Genomic DNA, 6,493 nt, shown 5'->3' on the forward strand with positions numbered 1-6,493 from the left:
AATCAAAACTTTTTTCTTAGATGGTAAACTTTTGAATTAATTAAGTACAAAGCAGCTTTTTTTTTTTTTAAGTTTTAAATATCCCCAGTTGTCTTGCCACAAGTTAAAAGGCACAGACATCTACAGGCCTTATCTTATATCAATATATTAATTAGTTGACTTTTGCTTTAGTTTTAACTTGTTAGACAGCCAATGAATTTAATCTTAATTTATTATCAAGTAAAATCTTAACGTTTTAACTTACTAAGAGCCTCAAAATCGATTTTCACAATTACTCGTGAAAACTATAGACCAGACCAAATTAACCTTCCTTTTAACATACGCTTGTTAAAAGTTGGTGGGAGTAGAGCTCATAGGAACCTATTTGACTTATGGTAGATTTAGATAGAACATAAATTTCTGTTTTAACCAACAAACTTAAGATACTTTGTTCCCTATAGTTGATTTTAACATCGAAATTTGGTGCCAAAAAAAAAAACCACCCTGATTTGTGGTCTTTTGTTTCTTATCACCTAAGGCAGAGGCAGAGGCTAGTGTTATGCAAATTGGCCTCTCCCCACCCAGCAGTTACAACCTGAGGGCCCTCTGGTTGCCCTGGGCAACGGGGCAGTTTTAGACTTTTAGCTGTTTTACAATATGTAAAAACTGTGCAGCTTGCTGAGGCGATGTTTTGACCCCTTTAAAGCATACATTGTATTATATCTATACGGATTCCTCTTTCTTTAACTCCATATGGCTCAAAGCTTAATTTACATTCCTGACTCTTAGCCTATCTTTATGGGAGGGTGTTTGCAGCAACCCAAAACAAGTAGAACAGACTCTGTAATTGCCCCTTATTTGTTATCCCTTATTTTTTATAATACAGTGACGCAAAGACAAACAAAGGTTCACTCACACACACACCTAGAGGCCATCATTCTTCCTCCGCAGAGGTTTTAGAAAAACACTTGGATACCTTACTCCCTGTACTCTAAGAGTCTCTGTTTAGACTATTATTAATTTCTGCCCTAAAATCACCGATCACAAACTCCAGCCGTGGACTGCCTGCAGTCGGCTGCTTTCCACACGAGTCAGCGTAGCTGACTCCTTTTAAACTCCTTTGAACTCCTTTAAACTCCAGCCGTGGGTCTGAGGCGAGATTCGCGTGGGCCGGCTGCGAAACTTTTTTCAGCGCGTGAGCCAGGTGGACTGGCCGGCTTTTTTAACTTTTTCAGCACGAGGACCAGGTAAACTGGCCAGCTAAATTTTTACCGATCGGCGTTCTTCACTGGATCCCTTCTCACTCAGGTCGCGCGTTGGGTGGCCAGTATGTCTTGCTCCCTCACTCAGTCGCACGTTGAGGCGCCCCAGCCGCTCTGGCCCACGGGGCAATCCTCGTGGGTTGTTTTCCTGAGGGAGGCAGAGAAAGGGCAGGAAGGGGGACGCACAGAGAGTAAAGACAACACACGGAATCCGATCAAGCCTCTTCTCTTTATTCAGAAAACCCTGTATCTTATAAAGGTTTCAAGGCGGGAAAACAAGGCAGCTGACCTAGGTCGGTTGCTAGGAAACAGGGTCAAGGGATTAAGACTGGAGTAAAAGGGGAACCAGACCAAAGTGTTCTAGCACAGCGCCTGAGGGGCCGATACCACCCTGCCTGCAGGCGGTTGATCTTTGCTCTTCTGGCTTCTCCTCTGGCAGGGAGTGGCGCTCCCCTGCCTATTTTGCAACTCCCCACAGGGAGTGACAAATCCGGCTAGCAAATGGCCAAGGAGCTGAGATCTTTGCCGCTTCCCACAAGAATTGGCAAAGATGAAGTCAAACTTTCACTTTTTACATTTCTCTTTCCAATTTGGTAAATAAATATAACAAATAGAACTTGTAGTATATTTTAAAAAGCAGTATCTTCTGTGCCCTTACCTTGCTCGAACTGGAATATGCTAAAGACATATAATTCTCTTGAATACTGAAAACAAACTGAGGGCTGAAGGGGGAGGGGGAGAGGAGAAGGGGGTTGATGGGCATGGAGGAGGGCATTTGGGGGGAAGAGCACTGGGTGTTATATGGAAACCAAGTTGACGATAAAGTTTATGAAAAAATAAAGACATGTAATTCATGATTTTACTCTGAAGTGTACTGATTGTGTTTTAATGGAAAGACAAAGGCCAAGTTTGACAGGGTGTTAGTAAGGAGGCTTATGAGTGAGGGAGAGGGGAGAGTTTCACAGCCCACTGTGACTGTGCAGATGTCCTGATGGGCTACACTACCCGTGGGGTGGGGGACAGGGTCACCACTCCCACCCGGTATCATTAGACCTCTTGTTCCTTACAAGGCCCAGAGGATGGGGTTTGTGCTTTTCTTTTTTCTTTTCTTTTTAATTTTTAAATGTTTTTTAAATTTATTTTTGAGAAACAGAGACAGCATGAGCAGGGAAGAGTAAGAGAGAGAGGGAGACACAGAATCTGAAGCAGGCTCCAGGCTCTGAGCTAGCTGTCAGCACAGAGCCTGACGCAGGGCTCGAACTCACAAACCGTGAGATCATGACCTGAGCTGAAGCCAGACACTTGACTGACTGAGCCACCAGGTGCCCCGATTTGTGCTTTTCTTCTTGTAATCCCTTACATTTGGTTCCCTGATTGGAGAAGAGCTTGTCTGCCTCTCCCTGAGAGAGTGGTAACGTGTTCCTTGCCCACAGGAGAGGGTCTGGTCTAAAAGGGTCACTTATGTTTGCTTGGACCTTGTGTTTCAACATCTTACTTAGCTGAGGTCAATTCCTATCACCTGTCCCCGGACGTGAGTCTTAGGACCTGGGACAGGACAGATGCCTCGCCTTGGTTTTTAACATCCTTCTGTGAAGCTGTAGAGTAGTTCTCAAAGGCCACTCCAGGTCCTCAATCTTGGACACAGACTTCCCCAGCTGACCATCTGTCTTGATTTTATGTTTGAGTGACTATAGACAGAATTGGCACAACAATCCATCTTCACAGAGCTACTTCTGGAATGAAATGTTGCACTGTAGGCAGTGGACATCACCACATTTTAAGGGCATAGGTGTTTTTCAAGATAACTGAGGCAGATGTGACATCTACTTCCTTCTTTACAACATTTAGCCATACCCACTTTTTGCGGGAAAATGAGCATGATGTTAGTTTCCTAATGAGCTGAATCAATAGCAGTGTGCGGGGTTTTATCCTCTTTGCTTGCATAAACATGTCATATACCCACTACGTGTCATCCCGATACTAGGAAATGACATACACAACAAATATAAATATAAGTGACTCTTGGTGATCATCTTCTGATATTTGAGATGCCAATTAGAATAAAAGGCTCGATTAGTCATTCAGCTTTGACTTGAACAGGCAAAATGGACCAGACGTGGGGTGTTCAATACTGTAGCCACCAGCCACTTGTGGCAATTGAACCCCTGGAATTCAACTCCTCTGAATTGAGCTGTGCTCTGAGTGTAAAATGCACACTGATTCTGAAGACAGAATAAGAAAAAAAATAAATGAAACTCTCTTGTTGAGATTTTTAAAACAATATATTTTTTAAATCAATACATGTTGAAGTGGTACCATTTGGTCAATTACAATGATTTTTGTCTTGTTTCCTTTCACCATGTTTAATGTAGCTACTAGACAATCTGTAGCTGACATCGGTTGGTCTCATTCTATTTCTGCCCACGATTGCCAGTCTAGGCTGAGAGATCCTCCCAACTCACAGAACCACTCCAATCTGGCCATGGCTCAGACCCATAAGAGCAGGTGAGAGGTTGAATCAGTCAATGGGGAAACTCACTTCAGCATCTGGTAGAATAGTCCAAGTCAGGATCTGACTAAGGAAAAGGAAAAATATGTCATCTCTTCAGCCTGGGTATTGAAAATCTAGTCCCGCTCACAGCTCCGAGAGCAGAGAGCCCAAGTATACAAAACATCCCTGGGGGCACATGCTGTGTTTGGAATGGAGGTGACCTCAACAACATTTGCTGTGTTCGTATACTAATTCGTTCCCTCGACTTTGCTGTTTCATATTTGCCTTTTGTACAACACTGAACAGTGCCAAAGAGGGTGCATAAGATTGGATTCTCCCTCTAGGAGAGTCTTCTCTGGTTTCCAACTCCCTTCAAAGGGGACTCAGTTCTGAAATGAGATCAATTCAGAAGGGGCTCTCTATGCTAAAGGGTTCTCTTCCCCCCCTACCATGCCAGGACTCACCTCTTTCATCATCCAATTATATTTTAATTTCATTCTGGGAGAACTGAGATTTACTGATGACAGAAATGTTGCCACATATGTTTTTATTTCACATTGAGCCGAAATTTCCAAAGGAACGGTAGTTTCAGAAATTTTGAACTTGAGTATTGATAAACATGAAGAATTACCCGTGGTTAATAAATACAATGTTTTCCTTGTCTTTTAGATAAAACCTGATCTGTATACTTAATTTCATTAATATTACTCTCTCTATACAATTCTCTCTCTTTCTCTCGGTTAAAAAAAAGTATACTTCATCTGTACACCACAGAATGCGTCATAAAATTCCCATTTTGAGTCACTTTTTTAATTCCCAAATTTCAATTTGACTCACTTTTTAAAATCAAAACTAATTTTACTAATATGAGCCCAGAGTGATGGGCATAGAACCTATGCTGGAGGAATCATGGGGTGCCAAGCTGAAGGGGAGGATGGAAATGGGCTGTGTTTGGTTCCAATGCTAGGAGATAAATTCTTCACTTTGATTTTATTGCCACTCAATGACTAGAAAGTAGAAATCTCTTACTGACATCACGTTCTACTGCACAGTATAAGATTATCAGTGTATCAAAAACAATGAAGCGTATTTTAAACAGATTTGAGATTCAAAATATGTGAAGGTCATAACAATAATTCATAAATTATGCATATTTTAAGTATCTTCATTCGTGATCCCTCAATGAAATTTGAGGGGTTTTTGTTGTGTCTCAATTATTTGGGTCTTTATTCTTCAAATGTAAAAAACCGGATGGATTGTAGTTCTTGAGTGACTTTGACAGACACATGAACAAGATTTGGTGAATGAAGTAGTAGTAAACACAGCTGCCCGCTAGGTGGAGCTATGTCAAAGACGATGGAAGCACTTCCCAGTGCCCTGTCCTCCTGCAGGCCTCCAGCATCCACTCTTACCTTCTGAAACGCCCACCAGAAGACAAGCATCCAGCTGATCCTGTAATTGCTCAGTTCAGTAAACATTTCTGTCCTTCGATATCCAGGGGTATCCTCACCACCTGCTTCTTCACAAGACTATTAAAAATTGTAGCTGTTTCAATTCATAGGTACATGTTCAGCCTTCCTATTTTCTGGGAAACTTTGACCCATCCTTACAGTGTGGCAAAACTTCGTTAAACTCAAATGTCCCCTCAATTGTTCCTACCTAGAGGAACCTTTCCTTTTGTCTAAAGACAAATGATGTTTGTACTTTGCTCTCCCAGGACAACTTATCAAAGCTTCTAATAGAATCTGTTACTATTTTTATTTGGATAGATGTGGTCTTAATTTTTCTTTAAGGAGACAAATTTAGTAGAGACCTAGGCCTGTGATCTTGATTTTGGATATCAAATACAAGGAATATTCAGCAAAAAGTAGACAACAAATAGTTGTTGATATATGATTTAATTTAATACTTTGTCTTCCTGGGCCACCTGTATGAGGTTATACGTTCTGGTGGTGCCAAGTGCCTTTCCTTCACGCCGTGGTGCAAAGCCTGTAAAACTGCTTTTAATTACACTCAGAATGTCTACCATACTCAGATGTCACCCCCAAGAGGACAGGACTATCTTGTTCACTGCTGGGTCCACAGAGCCCAGCCTGGTGTCTGGCATACAGATGCCCCCCAGTAAATAAACGCACCAGAATTTGAACCCAGAGCTGACCCACCCAGAGCTCTTTCCTGACCTGTTTCACGGTGCTGGGTCATACTGGCTCCCCAGATAGCACTGGACAGACCTGCCAGCCCCGTGGCCTCTGCTGCCCTTTGTGGCTTCAGTGGCTCAGCCCAAGCTTGCACCCCTTGTCTAAAAGAACTGATTGTTAAGTCACCAGTCCAGAAGGAAGGATGGGATGTGTCTCTGGGCAAGGCTGTGACAGGCTGAGATGTGACTCCTCTGAACCCAGAAGATGGGGAGAAGGACCAGCTGACTTGACTCCTGGATTTCTAGGCACAGAGCTTCCCTCCTCCTCCCCATTGGAGCCTGGCTCTCTGATGCTGGGGGAGATGCTCTCCCAAAGAGGTGCGCAGAGGAAGGAAAGGAGAGAGGAAGCCTGCTTTGGTGGCACATGGACTTGTGGCCATGCCCTTAGGGGGCACCCATGCTGAACAAAGGGCTCCCAAACAGAAGACCTGAATTGTTTGCCTTCACTGGGTCTGTGCCCTTGAGACATCATCTATTCTCTCTGGGCCAGTTTTCACGTCTGTGCGACGGAAATCATGCCACCACACGCGCTGAGATGGCCATGCTGTGTGGACCTGGATGGGC

The 6,493-nt window shown here is 43.2% G+C and overlaps 1 long non-coding RNA gene across 1 annotated transcript; it reads right to left on the reverse strand.

Moving 5' to 3' along the window:
* Positions 1 to 3,504: 3,504 nt before the first annotated feature.
* LOC115277948 lies at positions 3,505 to 5,138 on the reverse strand. Its single transcript, XR_003902605.1, has 2 exons — positions 4,197 to 5,138; positions 3,505 to 3,817 (listed from the first exon to the last, which is right to left on the reverse strand). It is a non-coding gene; the product is annotated as an uncharacterized LOC115277948 (long non-coding RNA).
* Positions 5,139 to 6,493: the final 1,355 nt, after the last annotated feature.

This window comes from Suricata suricatta, chromosome 14, assembly GCF_006229205.1.
Source record: "Suricata suricatta isolate VVHF042 chromosome 14, meerkat_22Aug2017_6uvM2_HiC, whole genome shotgun sequence".
Lineage (NCBI taxonomy): Eukaryota > Metazoa > Chordata > Mammalia > Carnivora > Herpestidae > Suricata > Suricata suricatta.